This window comes from Crinia signifera, chromosome 2, assembly GCF_055691185.1.
Source record: "Crinia signifera chromosome 2, ASM5569118v1, whole genome shotgun sequence".
Classification (NCBI taxonomy): Eukaryota; Metazoa; Chordata; class Amphibia; order Anura; family Myobatrachidae; genus Crinia; species Crinia signifera.
Genome location: NC_139218.1, coordinates 298,910,613 through 298,927,716, shown reverse-complemented (window position 1 = coordinate 298,927,716; position 17,104 = coordinate 298,910,613). Strand labels below are relative to the sequence as shown.

The 17,104-nt window shown below is 40.7% G+C and overlaps 1 long non-coding RNA gene across 1 annotated transcript in view; it reads left to right on the top strand.

Moving 5' to 3' along the window:
• LOC146057534 (uncharacterized) overlaps positions 1-427 on the top strand; it is a 32,354-nt gene extending 31,927 nt beyond the window's left edge. The window contains exon 3 of the long non-coding RNA XR_014469741.1: positions 259-427. This is a non-coding gene — a long non-coding RNA (uncharacterized LOC146057534). The remainder of the gene's footprint in view (positions 1-258) is intronic.
• Positions 428-17,104: the final 16,677 nt, after the last annotated feature.

The following is a 17,104-nucleotide window of genomic DNA, read 5'->3' as shown; positions in this document are numbered from 1 at the left end:
GTAAGCAAGCAGCTGCAGATCAGGGTTCATCGATGTGCACTGTGCATAATATTAAACTGCTATCTGCTTACAGTGAATCAGAATCACTGTGTAGGCATTAGAACAATTTTAGAGGTGAGCTATTGTGTTGAATCATTGCGCACTGCTTGACTGAGGATATTTCATTACAGAACAATTTAAGCAAATATATGTAACCCATGCCTTTCAGTGTCCTTAAAAAAAATAAATCAATGCCTAAATTTGCATCCTGCTGTGCAGATTCCTTCTTCTCCACGAACTCGGCGTTCTCAACAGAATGAAGCCCATGCACTCACCTGAAATATCAATAATTACAGTCAAGACCACCAATGCTGCAGATAAATGAGTAAAGAAAAATATATTGGAGTTGCTTAGAGGTCATTCTATTAAAAAAAGTAAATAAATAAATATGGATAAAAAAATACAGTGTCGCATTTATGTTCTGCTGCTTCTGGAAATAGATTCATCTCCAGCAATCTAAATGTCATTTGCTTCACATTGTAACATTAAAATGTAGGTAACTTTCAAGCTTTGTTGGTTTCCTAATCTCGTTCTCTTCAAGTCACTTTAAACCTCATGTTCAGCCTGCAGACAATACTTAATTTCGCCTCTGCCTCTGGTGTATGGTTGTCTAATTGTGGTTGTTGGGATCATCAGTCCATTCTAAGTAAAGAAAAAACTATCTTCTGTGGAAAATTGTAGAAGATTGAAGAAAAGTAGGAAAATAGCTTTGACAACTGAAGAGTATTCTAAGCGCTTATTCATTCTTAGTATAGAACAAATGAGAATAATACCGCTACACCTCTATCGTGCATATTTACAGCCTACTACTGTATTTAATCTGATATACTATACATCAGTGTTATATTTCATGGTTATTACAGCTCACTAGGCTTTCAGTTATATTTTGCTAGATTTCCAAATACATTTATTAAAAGTGGGAAGCATTCCATTCACTTTCTACAACACATTTTGGTATGGGATGCCTTTCATTCTTGTGTGGTAGAATTATTTTCTATTATTATTGTTATTATTATTGTTTTTGATACTAATATTTTCATTATGGGTTGAATTCCACCTCATCCCCGATGTTCGGGGTTCGTGCACATGCTGCACGCTTATGTGCATATGCAAGCCCCAGGGAGCAAACAGGAGACGAGGGAGGGCCGGAGTGGACAGCGGGCGGCAGCAGCGCAACATCCAGCGTTTTATGGGCATCCCTATAAAATGCTGGTTGTTCCCCTGAGAATGAAGTTGTGGCTATGGCTGCTTAGGGCGGGTTGCTGATGTCACTTGACTTCAGTGCCCCTCCTGAATTTGGCGGATAGCTGCCAGACTAAAAGTCTATATTGACTTATTACTGGAGGGGAGAAAAGCATTCGATGGTTGGCCGCATGCACACACATCCCCTTGCATTCAGCCAGGTGTCGTTTACCTGTTAGAACTGTGCGAACAGGTCTGATCAGGCCCATTATTTTTTAAATAAAGGTCTACATACAGTATAATAGACATATAGACAGTATAATAGTCTACATATAATACTGTACCTGATCCAAGACAAATGCTATCTACCTGTCAGTATGCTATTTGACCAGTCTACTGATTATTTAATCTCATATAACATTTTACAATTTGATTAATCTACAAAATGTCTGTTTTTCAGATGCAATTATTGCACAATAAATTATCATAAATAGAACCTGCCAAAACCAATACAGAGTTATTACAAAAAGTGTAATTGAATAACTTTATGAAAACTTTTTTAACCCCTTGAGTGGTAGGGTTTGCTGGGACAGGTCAAACCTACCAGGGCAGGTGTGTCCTGCCCCAGCAATGCTCACCACTCAAGGGCAACTGCTGCATCTGGCAGTCCCGACTCCCCACCTGCTCTAGTCCTTGGGCTCCCCTGCCGCTGCCTCTGCCAACATTCGCAGCAGTGACAAGGTGGCAGGCCCTGCTAGGGGAGGTTCAGGGCAGCTTGGGGGGACTCGGGCGCCCAAAATCCCAAGCACTACCGAGTCCCACCGAGCCGCCCCAAACCTCTGCCTGCTGCCTGGGCTCTGTTGCAGTGTAAATGGCGTGGGTGCAGTGACAAGGGAAGTGTGGCGTATGATCGCCAAAGCACAGAGGTGAGGAACAGGGGGTGGAGCATCAGGAGGTGTGGAGTGACAATGGGAGGGTGCCCCTTGAGGTGGTGCACCAGTGGTGCATAGTTGGAGGCATCACTGGCGCATACCTCTTTATCAATAGTATGCCCGGAAATTTTGCCAGAGAGCCTGAACCTGCAGCGTGGCTCATCCACCAATGTGGTTAACACACAGAACTGCCATTTTAATACTATGTTTTTCTTGTAAGTGAAAATTCTTTTTACATATCTAATAAAAGTTAAATTTTCATAGAGCATAACGAACCTTGCTTTTTTATCTGTAAGATAGAGTGTGGTACAACGTTCAGACATTCAAGATTCCGATGGTCATTAGCCTGACAACAAAATTCCAACTACAGGGACTCCGACAGCGGGGCGATCGCTTATGAAGCCCCTTGCAGGCTCCCTGCAGGTTCGGTGGTTCACTACGCATGCCACGGGTTCTATTCTACCTCTATTGGGGTCGTGGAACACCATGAGGGAGAATAGCCCCTTTCAGTCAGGATCCCGAGTGTCAGTCATTTAACAGTCGTAAGTCTGATGTCGGACTAATGGCCATCAGGATCCCGACTGTCAGAGCATCATCCGACACTCATAATATTGCCCCAAAACAAAAGTCTTCTTTTTCTCTGTCTACATATATACCTATAGAAACCTCACACCAGAGTATAACATCATTCCACATTGCAGACTGAGTAGTTAAATTTTGTTTGGTAATGGTAAGGTATAGAGTCTGAAACCAAAGCACGATGGTATGGACTTACTGTAGTTACCAGGAACATACAGGTTGCATTCCACTTAGGTTGACTACATGGCTACTAATAGCCACAGTTTCTGGTACATGGAATAACAATTAGAAACACAGGAATGCTGGAGCTAGATATGGTAACTAATACTTTGTCACCAAATGGTAAACAGAGCAAGATATTTATAGGCAATAGTGGATTTGATTCTGCAGATCCACTTGGCTGCCCTTAAGGGGAAAATGTGGCATTCAACACAGAATGGAGTGAGAAGAGAGAAGTGCAGACTGGAGAATTTGATGGTGACCAGATGTTTGGTGCTAAGTATGTAAGGTAAGTTCATGACAGAGATGTTCCCTGTCATGGAAAGTAATTAGAAACAACAAAAATCATAATTAACTTGAGTTACTATGCACATTACCAATTACACATTATACAACTAATTTAATTTGTAACATATTTCATATTTCTATTTTTTATGAATAAATCTAGTCATTGTGGTCAAGGTCAAGTGGTAACTACAGACATTTTAAAATATTTTTGTAGGCAGTTTAAAGAGTAAGAGGATAGATTAGTAGTCTCCAGACAATGGTATAGTCAACTTTTACAATCACTTAACTCAATTAGAACAATAAACATGTGGACGACTATTTAAAGTGTTGTACTCGTAACAAAGGGAATTATACCTACGCTATATTAATGTGACACAAGACAGAAAAAATGAGAAGGGAAAGAAATGGGGTGGGAGGGAGATATCAAAGGATAAATGCTAACATCAGTACATACAATAATACTTTTTTCAACTACCAACATATACTGTAATGGTGTGTTCACACAGGAGCAATATTAGGTAAAATCGCTGGCAATATGGTCGCTGAGCGCTCCCGTGTGCACTCCCTGCTGGTCGCTGGTCGCTGGAGCATGCTCCTGCGACCAGCGGCTTTCCCCGGCGATCGCTGTGCCAGGAGGTCAGCGCCGGGGAGATCAGCATTGATCTCCCCAGCCCAGTGCCGCTGCTCCCTCCCTCCTCCCTTCACGGAGGTCAGCGCCGGGGAGATCAGCATTGATCTCCCCAGCCCCGTGCCACTGCTCCCTCCCTCCTCTCTTCACGGAGGTCAGCGCCGGGGAGATCAGCATTGATCTCCCCAGCCCCGTGCCGCTGCTCCCTCCCTCCTCCCTTCAAAGTGACAGCAGCAGTGTCTGCTGCTGCTACACTACCCCTCCGCCCCGTAGCAGTGTCTCCTTTTCATCGCTGATGAAAAGGAGACACTGAGCAATATAATTGCTGGCAATATATTGCTAGCAATATATCGCTAGCAATCATATTGCACCGTGTGTACACAGCATAAGTAAAATGTTTTGTTAAGGTCCTGCATTCTGATAATCGGCAGAGGAAGCTAGAATGTTTTGGATATGACAGTAGACATAGAATTGTCAAATGGTGAAAGAATATGTAATTTAGCTGAAGCACCTAGAGTATTGATAAACAATGCCCATTTTTGATAAAATGAGCGAGCTCCAGTCTGCATATCCAATCTCGCAAACCTTCTTTCAAAATAAAATATTAGTAGAAGTTTTGGTACTTATATGTTAGTTGGGCGCCCTGTATAGTTAGTACGCTCATACCCCAACTATCCATGTCGGCATGTAGTTGATTTTATATAGTGTGGTGAGCGCAGTGAGCCACCGTGCCCGAAGCGTGGCGAGCGGACGCGGAAAACAAAGCAAATAGCTTACTGGGCAACCAACTAACATATAAGTACCGAAGTTTTAGTTGAACTGAGAATAGTTGCGGTGCAGACTTTTTTGTCCAGTGGATCAGAATACATTTCCTCACAACCGCTAGTATTGTAGAGGGGATACGTGGGTTTGTTGATTTTGCTCCAGAATCGCTTTATTTTGAAACAGTCCCGCATACAATGTGGGAAATCCGTAGCTGCTATGCTGTATTTAAGGCAATGTCCTTTTTCTTCAGGACCATATATTTTCATTGATATGGTGTAATATAGGCTCTGTGTAATGTCCTTAAGTATACTTCTTGAAGTTAAGCAGATTTCAAGGAGGTCCAAGAAATAGAGTATGAACATAAGACAGGCATCTTTAGTATCGAGCGATGGGATATCGCTTTTCCATTTATTCAGTAGTAGCTTCCACTGCAGGTTATCAGAAGTACCAATTTTCATAAGTATCATATATAAGTATTTCACCTTATATGATTTCTTAGGATATAGGGCCTTATTCTTGTTCACTCTTTCTGACAAAATCCTTCTTAGATGGACAAAACCATGTGCACTGCAGGTGGGGCAGATGTTACTTCTGCAGAGAGAATTAGATTTGTGTGGGATTTTAGTTCAAAGTGAGATCTATATTGCAGTGTAAAAATAAAGCAGTCTGTATTTTCCCTGCACAGAAACAAAATAACTCACCCAAATCTAATTCTCTCTGCACATTTTACATCTGCCCCCCTGCAGTGCACATGTTTTTTTTCCATCTAAGAAGGATTTAGTCAGAAAGAGTGAACTAGAATAAGGTCCATAGTTTAGAAGCATGTCTATGGTCGTTATTTGTTATAGAATAATATGGGTAGTAGATTCAGCCTTTTATATTTTAATTGAGGATAAATAGTGTCTCATTTGAAAATACACACACACATACACACATATATATATATATATATATATATATATATATAAGAAACCGAATAAAGGGCACACAGGGTCTTCAAGTAGGTGAACACAAACAGACTGGTTTATTACACAGTCATAGATATGTCAACGTTTCGGGGTCGCCCCCGTCGTCAGGACAAGTAAAGGTGAATGAGACCTTTACTTGTCCTGACGACGGGGGCGACCCCGAAACGTTGATATATCTATGACTGTGTAATAAACCAGTCCGTTTGTGTTCACCTACTTGAAGACCCTGTGTGCCCTTTATTCGGTTTCTTATCATTGGGACTGCAAGGTTCCTTATTGCTGGCACCAGGGCAAGCTACCTTGGCTTACACCAAAGTCCAGGAGTGCCAGTTCTCTCGCATCCTATATATATATATATATATATATATATATATATATATATATATATATATATATATATATATATATTCACGCTACACAATGGCAGCAGCAGCACACGGGAAATGAAGGCAATGGAGGCAGGAATCTGCAACGTTTCGATTATTTATTCAATCGTCATCAGGCATGGAGGCAGGAATCTGCAACGTTTCGATTATTTATTCAATCGTCATCAGGCATAATGCCTGATGACGATTGAATAAATAATCGAAACGTTGCAGATTCCTGCCTCCATTGCCTTCATTTCCCGTGTGCTGCTGCTGCCATTGTGTAGCGTGAATATATATTTTGGACGTTTGATCCTAAAGCTGGCACCGGGACCGGTATCTCATTATCTGGTGTGCCCAGTCCTCTGGTTCGATATATATATATATATATATATTCTCCCGGAGGCGGCACTCGTATGAAATAACGACACCAGACTGTGGCTTTCTTTAGACCGACGTTTCAAGGCCGTCTGGCCTTTTTATCAAGGTGCAAAAAAGAGATACATACAAATACAAATACACAACTTAAATACCTGTGGATCTTGTTCACGTCTCCCGCCGCAGCCCAGCCGGGCGTCTAACAGTGATGTCACCGACGTCACGTTGCGTCAGGGGCGTGAAGAATCACCTGTGTCCCAAAGAAAACAATAACCAATGAAAAAACACGTACTAAAATCACCATGGTGATACAAATAAACAACAATACAAGACGGCATGATAAAAGGCAGATAACATCGGCATATTTAAGCTTTGTAAAGAAGCATAATGAGAGATTGAATGGCCGGAGCTCTTTTTATAAAACCGCTGGAAGGCGGCATACATGGAAATAGGCACGATGACACAATAAACCACCTAAAGGAAAAATATATTACATTACATGTAGCAAGATAAACCTAAATACTCATTCAGTCCCCTCGGGGCGAGGGTATCAAGTCGGTCAATCCACCTACACTCAGCACGGAGCAATAGTGATGACCGATCACCGCCACGTTTTAAAGGGGGAATGTGATCAATGATACGGTAACGTAGTGTAGTAATGGGATGTCGAGCCTGCGCGAAGTGACGCGCAACAGGCTGTTCACTGTTACCGGAGATGAGAGCTGCTTTAATGGCAGACCTGTGGGCCCACATTTAGGTTTATCTTGCTACATGTAATGTAATATATTTTTCCTTTAGGTGGTTTATTGTGTCATCGTGCCTATTTCCATGTATGCCGCCTTCCAGCGGTTTTATAAAAAGAGCTCCGGCCATTCAATCTCTCATTATGCTTCTTTACAAAGCTTAAATATGCCGATGTTATCTGCCTTTTATCATGCCGTCTTGTATTGTTGTTTATTTGTATCACCATGGTGATTTTAGTACGTGTTTTTTCATTGGTTATTGTTTTCTTTGGGACACAGGTGATTCTTCACGCCCCTGACGCAACGTGACGTCGGTGACGTCACTGTTAGACGACCGGCTGGGCTGCGGCGGGAGACGTGAACAAGATCCACAGGTATTTAAGTTGTGTATTTGTATTTGTATGTATCTCTTTTTTGCACCTTGATAAAAAGGCCAGACGGCCTTGAAACGTCGGTCTAAAGAAAGCCACAGTCTGGTGTCGTTATTTCATACGAGTGCCGCCTCCGGGAGAATATACATAGCAGAACCACATCTGCTTCAGGAAGGCACCGTTATCTACTGATTACCTATTATACCGGTAATGTTGTTACAGCCCATTGGAGTGCCTCCTCTAGGTACACTATATATATATATATATATATATATATATATATATATATTTGCAGCAAATCCCTATGGCCTTGGAAATGAGCCTTAGGGAAGAAAAGGCGGCACTCCAATGGTTTGTATAAAGAAAAGTCTTTTTATATTTTCATGGTGAATTATATGGACATCATCGACGTTTCAAGGCCGTTTGGCCCTTTCATCAGGATGTAATCCAAAGTGCAGATACTGCTGTGCAAAAAAGCACTTTTTTGCACAACACTATCTGCACTTTGGATTAAAATAAGGAGTCCAATCTATTAATATCCCATTTATGAAAGGGTATCAGTAGCATTTGCATGCAATAAAATATTTTTGGGAATATGATAGATTGTATAATTGCCAGTCTGCCCAACAATGAGTGGTAAATCTTTCCAGTATTCCAACTTAGTCGTTATCTGTGAGATAATAGGGGAGACATTTAATGAGTAAAGTTGAGATAGGGATTCCAATATGTGCTGACCTAAGTATTTAAAATAAGAATGGGTAAAAGCAAATGGGGTGTTAATAGGTTTTAAAGAGTTTGGGTCCGAGTTCCCTAATAATAATATTTCTGATTTGGTCCAATTCACTTTATAACCCGATACTCTTCTGAATGATTCGATAAGATTCAATAGAGCCAGTAAGGAGTGGGTGGGATTTGATATAAATATTAAGGTACCATCTGCAAATAATGCAATTTTGTATTCTTCATGGCCGATCCTGATGCCTTGTATAACAGGGCAAGTTATTGCTATGGCAAGTGGTTCTATTGTGATTACAAATAGAAGGGGCAATAAGGGGCACCCTTTTCGGGTTCCTCTGCCTAATTGAAAAGTGGGTGACAGCAGATCATTACACGCTATGGAGGATTTAGGGGAGGAATATAGAGTGCAAATCAAATTAATGAATTGAGAGGGGAAGACAAATTTGGTCAAAGTAATGAAAATATGGGGCCACAGCAGCATATCAAAGCCTCCTCCGCGTCTAGCATCAACACCATATTAGATGTGTCCCCTAACATTTACCACTGTAATACCTCTCTGTAATAAACCCAGTTTGGTCTTTATGTATGATACAGGGCAGTACAGGCTTCAATCTCTCTGCCAATATTTTAGTAGATCATTTAGAATCCACATTTTGCAGAGAGATTGACCTGTACGATCCATGTAAACTCAAGTTTCGAACAGATTTTTGGAGAACTGTAATGACAGCATTCGAAAAATGATCCGGTAATGTGCCATTAGTAATTATAGCATTAAATCAGGCCACTAATGGTTTCACAATCTGCACGGTCATAGATTTGTAAAACTCATTTGATAAGCCACCTGGACCCGGTGCCTTTGTTAACTTTAATTGACCTATAGCCCAATAAATTTCAGTTGTAGTAACTGGGCTTATCATAAATTAATTAGGTAATTGTGGCATTGTTAAGGATCCCAGTATGAAAAAGAAGGAGTGATAGGAGAAATAGAAGGAGTGTCAGGGTTATCTAATGATGTGGAGAGGATTGGGGTGACGAATACAGAGTTTCATAATAAGATTTCATAATAGCAGCTATTTGCGAATTAACATTTGTCAGAGAACCATCTGCTTTTTAGCAAAGTTTGTACTACATTATGTTGTCTGGATCCCTTTAATACATTTGGGAGATGTTTTCCCACCTTGTCTCCAAATTGTATAACTTAGAGTTTACACTACATAAATATTTGTCTCCTTGTAATTGGAGATATTCATTATATTGTGTCTTAGCAGTCGGGTATAGGTTTCTATTTTCAGGTGTTGAGTGTAATTTAAATGACTGGAAGGAGTCAATTAATTTAAGCATTTGGTCTGAAATTAAGAGACACACACCGGAGTGATCGCAAACTTAATCACAACTACAGCCTATATGCAAGAATGAAACACATTGACTGTAAAATTAAATGTATAGCTACGCAGACTGGACACAGTGGTAGCGATGCTGATTTCATGTTTCTCTGAGCTGAAGGCAGATACATGCCCCAAAAATGTACATGAAACACCTGCATTTTTGCCACTAGTTTTAGTTACCTCCCCTAATGGCTCTGGCCTGTCAATCACTCCGTGTGAAAGTTCTCAGTGTGAGTGCATTGGCACGTGTGCAGTGTGATCGCAGCATATGCAAAGTCTTCCACTGGGTACGGGGTCCTGCTGTGCTGACCAATCAGCAGTAATCAGCGTAGACACTGGAGGAGGGTGCAGTGATGCGGCTGGACCAGGGGGTCTCCCTGTGATTGGTGGCTGCAGGAAGATTATCGTCTGGTAGCTGCCCACTGTGTTTCTGACTGGTTGCATTGTTTGCAACAGTCCAATAACTCAAAGACTTGTGTGGTCGCAAACGATGACCACACCAGACAAATGGTTAAACTGTGAAATATTTTATAGACATAAATCTCTACTATAGAATATATGATTCTTAGTCCTCTAAAAACAAAACAGGAATCTCTGTATTACACCCATAATGAAGACAGCCGTTTTAATATAAAGTATCTTAAATATTTAATTTTAGCACAGACAAAAAGTTAACTATGACAAAACCGTCATTTTTTGTTCTATCATTTCTAAATTATCCAGATGAATTTGATGTATTTTAAAAAAGTATTCTGAGCAAATGAACTGTTTGAGATCACAAAAGTCTTTTCTCCAGATGTCATGTCTTAGTAAATAATTCACACACAAATAGTTAAATATTCATGGGATTTGAAATTATAAACATACTCTTTGTAAAGAGGCTTAACTGCCATGAAACGCCTTCTATTGTATTATTTACTTATGTGTTCTGTATTTATTGCACATAGACCAATTTTTAAGTCTTACTTACATACACACGGAGACTTTTAATTGAGTCTACATAATTACGGGAAATTCAAAAGGATTGCATATTTAATTTTTTTTCTTTACATTAGCTGAGCTTGTGTAGCCAGATATCCTGGACACCGCACAATTTTTATTGTTAAACTTCTCTCTTGCTACCTTAAGCCAATTACTGTCATACAAATCTGCCTTATTACTGTATACAAGAGCCACCAGGGCATAATAGTTAAAGCATGATAACCATTATCATTTTTAATACTCATTCAAATAAATGATTATTAATGACTGTGTACTGGCAATCACAGATGCCCCAAAGTCAATAGCTTTGCTACAGCACAGCCAGTGCTACCACTGTCTGTGAGCAAAACAACATTTTAAATATGTTACGAGATGTGTTGCATATACAGTATATATATATATATATATATATATATATATATATATATATACATATAAAATCACTTATGCACATAAATAGAAAGAGCAATACAGTAATGTATTGAGCAATACAGAATTAAAAATGTAATTACATGACAATGATATTTCATAGTATTTAGGAACAAACTGTTTATTTTTAGGTTTAATAATAATAATAATAATAATAATAATAATAATAATAATAATAATAATATGGAGCGATATCTCCTCACATATGTGTTCATATTTGCTGTCATCAGATTGCAAAACTCAACAACAACAGATCTAGCATCTGAATACATTTGCTAAGTATCACTTTGAAGTGCCATGATGTTCATTTTCATCACTGATTGGGGAATTTAATCTTTTGCAAAAGTGATAATTTCTATATTTACAAAGCCTAGTTATAGCACCAGTCATAATTTAGCAAAATGGAAAAAGCCTTGCAAATCAGTTGCTCTTTACATTCCATTTCCCTGAATAGATCTTTTAGTATAAACAGTATGGATTAAGATGTGTATGTATGAGCTTATATAGAAAATGAGAGAAGTCTAATGTGGTATTCAATGTGGGGTCAAGGGTGTTGAGCTGGCTCGACATCCGTGACCCTGTCTCGTTCTCAGTCAGCTTGACCCGAGAAATCGCAAGTGGGATTCAATGTCCCGCCTGCCACGGGGCGATAAGGGGGCGTGGCCATGAAAAGTGGCCAGGCATTGTAGAGCTGTGGCCGGGAACTAGGCAATTCCCGCCCATTCTCGGCAGAACGAGTCTGACTGCTTGTGAAGTCGGGCTCGTTCTGTGAGATCCCCTGCTCAATGCTGTCGAGGAAGACAGAAATGAATAGGGCTAGTTATCCATCTCCACTGACGGGAGCTGCTTGCCGATGATTGAATATCCCCATAAGAAGGATGTACTCAGTGGCGTATTTTCAATGGGTGCAATGTGCGTGGTTCACACTGGTCCGAGTACCTCATGAATGTTTCTTTCCAATAAATGTTTGTCCAACCTTATTTCAAATGTGTGTAATGTTTCTGCCTTCACCACCTCTTCTGGAGTAGAGTTCCATATCCTTACTGCCCTAACAACAATAAAAAAAATCTTTCCTTTTAAGGGTATGACACTTTCTCACCACTAGTCTAAATGCATGTCCACGTGATCTAGTCTTCATCCTCAAAGCAAAGAGGTTGCCCGATAGTTCAGAGTATTGGCTTCTGTTATATTTGTACATGTTAAGCATATCTCCTCTTAATCATCTCTTTTCCAGTGTAAACATTTCTCATTTGGCTAATCTATCCTGGTTGCTTAAATACTCCATCCCATTTACAGTATTAACTTGGATGCCCTTCTCTGAACTTTTTCCAGTTTTACTATGTATTTTTTGTAGTGTTGAGCCCAGAATTGCACTCCAAATTCAAAAAGCGGTCTAAACAGTGGCTTGTAGAGTGGCATGATTACATTTTTGTTCCAAGTTGCCATACCCCTTTTAATACATGCTAGTATTCTGTTGGCCTTACAGGCTGCCCCATGACACTGTGTAGTGGAACCCTAGTTTGTTGTTAATTCTGATTTCCCTAATTCTACCCCATTAAGGTTATAATTTGCCCCCCCCCCAGGTTATACCTCACATGCATAACCTTACATTTATTTATATTGAACCTCATTTTCCATTTGTCTGCCCACTTATCTAATTTATTTAGGTCCATCTGTAGCATGGAGACATCCTTGACCGTTCTAATCACCCTACAGTTTTGTGTCATCCACAAATATGGATAGTCTGCCTAGACTTCCATCCTCTAAGTCATTAATGAATATGTTAAACAGAAGAGGCCCTTGCACCGAGCCCTCTGGTACACCACTTAGTACTTATATCCAGCTTGAGAATGCACTATTTACTGTACAACCACCCTCTGTTCTATCCTACAGCCAGTTTCTTACCCATATACAAATTTTAACCCCTAAGTCCTCCATTTTATTCTCTTATGTGGCATAGTGTCAAATGCCTTTGCAAAATCTAGGTACACCACATCTACAGAATTGCCAATGTCCAGGTTCATGCTCAATTCCTCATCAAAACGTTTTAGGTTAGTTTGACACAAACAATTTTTCACAAACACATACTGGTAGCCACTGATTATTTTATTTGCCTCTCGGTGTTCCTAGATACCTTCCCTTAAAATTCCCTTAAATAATTTCACCATGATTTTAGCATTAAGCTCACAGGTCTGAAGTTTGCTGGGTCATCTCTTTCCTTTTTTAAATATCGGTATGACTTCAATTCTCCAGTCCTTAGGTACTATACCAAATGGAAAAGATTTTACAAAAATATGATGCAGTGCCTATGCTACTGTACCTCCTCCATTAATTCCATCAGAACCCTATGATGGATCCCATCTGGACCTGTTTCCTTATTTGTTTTAACTTTGCAGAGCCACTTAAATATCTCCCCTGAGGTGAAATATATGTTTAATTCTAGCGGGCTCACCCATTTTATGTTGACGGTGGATTCTACTAACTACTACTCCTTAGCTGTAAAGGCAGAAATATATAATTTTAAGCTGAATAAGAAACTCATTGCAGCTGCAGCAAATGTATTGTCTACTTATTAAGTGGCAGGTCACTTTTACATACATTAATGCTCAGTCCTCCTAAATCACCAATCCTATTATTCCCTCCAAACCAACCCCTCATTTTACCCCAATTTTTTTGCATCTAGCTGTTTTTCGAAGTACAGGGAACCACATACAATGTTTCTCGTGTACTTTGGAACCAGGACTGGCTCAAAGAGCCTGAGGCAGGTTATGCTGGGGGTAGGGGGGAGGGGGGGAGGATGAATAACAGTAAATATGCCAATCTGATAGAGCTCTATGGCCATATGCAGCCGAGTTCTGTCGATAGTCTATTCATTCATAAAGTTTAATTAAGCCAAGCTTGCTGTTTGTAATAGCAATAATGTGGCCAAATTTGGCTGATTTGATGACCATCGGGTCCCGATTACCAATAGCATCAAATGGGTATAGATGGATACATCCGTACTGATTCGATCTTAGTAAATTTATACTAGAAGGATGAAATATAAACACAATTTATGTAATTTAAGATTTGTTTTCTGATTTTATGAGATGTATGGAAAAAAAAATCAGAAATATGGAAAAAAAAAGGTTTGGGAAGCAGTACAATTATCTTAAGTAGCATAGTTTCCCAGATTCAGTGCCTTAGGGTAAAACAGACAAATCTGGTCCCAAAGGGTGAGAGTTTCAGAAAGAGAAATTTGGGCATTTTCTCATTTTTTTTAAAGATCATTTACACTGCAAAATCAGGTTGATTTTGCCATGTAATTGATGCTGCTTTAAAAAAAACTCTCCCAAAATCTTTACTTTCTGAAACTCTCACCCTATTACATTTGGCCCCTAATTTCATAGGACTGTTTACTATAATGACAGGTGTATTGCCTGTCATTATAGTAAACATTGCCTGTCATTATAGTAAACAGTCCTATGAAATTAGGGGCTAAATGTAATAGGGTGAGATCTGTCAATGGTTGACCAGATTAATAAAGGGGGTTCTTCTGGTTGACTCGCAAAGGCGCATTCACTCTGTAATGTACAAAACCATTTGCACTACAGGTAGGGCTGATGTAACATGTGCACAGAGAGTTAGATTTGGGTGGGGTTTGTACTTCAAACTGATATCTACAGTATATAGCAGTGCAAAAATAAAGCAGCCAGTATTTACCCTGCACAGAAACAAAATAACTCCCCCAAATCTAACTCTCTCTGCACATGTTACATCAGCCGCACCTGCATTTGCAGTTTTGTCCATTAGAGAGTGAATTTGCCTTTGCGAGTGAACCAGAAGAACCTCCAAAATGTACAGTTCAAAGACAGGAGAGAAAACCCTGGGGTAAATGTACTATGGTGTGAGAAACTGGAGGCTCGGGATTGCATTTGAGAATAGGGTACTTATGTAGTATCTGGGCTGCCGATTTCTAAATCGGGTACATCGCATCGCATCGCATGCGACCATCGGATGCGATGCGATGCGATGACCCGATTTTTCCATAGGAATCAATGTTAAAATGGACTGAGTCCATTTTAACATGGAATTCAATGGGAAAAAGGGGTCCTTTTCATACCCCTACTATCCAAGTGGGCATGGAGTTGGATATAAACCTGTGGCGAGCGTAGCGAGCCACCGAGCCCGAAGCGTGGCGAGCGTAGCGAGCCCCGCGAGGGGACACAGAATACGCTTCGCTCGCCACGCTTCGGGCTCGGTGGCTCGCTACGCTCGCCACAGGTTTATATCCAACTCCATGCCCACTTGGATAGTAGGGGTATGAAAAGGACCCCTTTTTCCCATTGAATTCCATGTTAAAATGGACTCAGTCCATTTTAACATTGATTCCTATGGAAAAATCGGGTCATCGCATCCGATGGTCGCATGCGATGCGATGCGATGCGATATCGCATCGCATCTGATTGTATGCCTTAACTTAAGGCATACAATCAAAAAATCGGCAGCCCAGATACTACATAAGTACCGAGAATAGCTGTATTTATAAAGTGGCACACATTTACAAGGTAAACTAAATTGAATTTGCCTTGTAAATGATTGCCAAACATATGGCAATTCTCAGGTGAAATCCCAGACTTCTGGCTTCTCACATTCTATGACATCAAACCCCAATATCATTAAAAGCACAATGAGATCAGTACAAATTTTCTCATGTTTGTTGCAGCAACACTTATTTAAATCTTCCCAATCTGACAATGTCAAACTTGAGTTCAAAATAATCTTGAAAATCTTGAAAATTGTTTTCCAATAACATGGCAATGCTGATAAATTTAGTTGTGGATGAAACATTTTAACTGAAAGTTCAAGTTCAAAGCTTGCACTCATCTCAAAGTTAGATATTAAATTAACAATAACATCTTGTTTTTGTGACTACAACCACAAGAGACTACATTTCAGAGTAATTTCTAATGTTTTGAACAGCAAAACGGAATGTGTTTCAAGTTTAAGATATCCATTTACATGTCAAACTGTTAAAAAAAACAAAAAATAAAATCAAAACTGTACAGCGTGGCCAAGAAAGTTCTGACATGGTTCAACTTTGATCAACCCTGTGTGCTTTGCTTAAATTTACAGTAGGTTGAATTCTACAGACGGAGCACTAGCCATCAGCCAGCCTTTAGAATTGCCATATCTCCTGGACAGGAGCTCCATCTGATGGGGATGGGTCTCACACGTTTGTGCGTCCCTGTCAGCACGGCGGCAGGGAGCAGATTCCCTGCCCGTTGCCACTTCAGGGAGATGGGCAGGGCGAGTGGTGGGTGCGGGGGGCTACGGGGAGGACGGAGAACCAGTGGTGAGCCGATGGAGGTGGGCTCTGACAGAGTGGGGCACGCAACCGTCTCATGCGTGCACGCCTCTTTCTGTCGGATGGCGCACAGTGGTGGTTGGCGATTCAGTTGCCAGGAGCAGCTCCATTGAGAGCTGCTCCATATGTATCTAATATTTTAGAATTAATCAAACATTATTAATGTTTAGAACTGATAGAAAGAACTTATTTAACAATTTTGGAGCAATTTAAAGCAGAAATATCAAACTCATGCGGCCGCTAACACATATGTTTGTGGCCCGCTTTACTTTTGTATAAACAATGGAATTTGGAAGTTCCTGGCTGCGGTGAATGAAGCTTAAGGCCCCCATACACTGGCCCCGATTTGTCCTAAGGACAAGTGGAACCAGTTTGCCCCCCGGCAGCTCCCCTGGAAGCTCACATGCGATCTGGCACTTGATGTGTAATTTTTACATGCAATAAATTGCATGCGATTTATTGCAAGTAGCTCTCCCCTGGAGCTGCTGCAGTGGTGGGGGAGGGCAGCAGGGTCCGGCCAGCTGGTGGTGGTGTCGGGGGCGGGCAGCAGGGTCCATCCAAGTGGCGGCTGGGAGGCTGCTGGAGCTTGTAGCAGCATTTTGCTGGGCGGCGGGATGCTGCTGCTGAATATTTTGAAATGATTGGCTGAGTCTCGCTGCATTGGTCTCAGGTCGGGTGGTCGGACGGCTAGCAGGTCCGACCACCTGCTCGGGTCCGATGCGCACGGGACTGCGCATCGGACTTGAGGGCTCAGTGTATGGGCACCT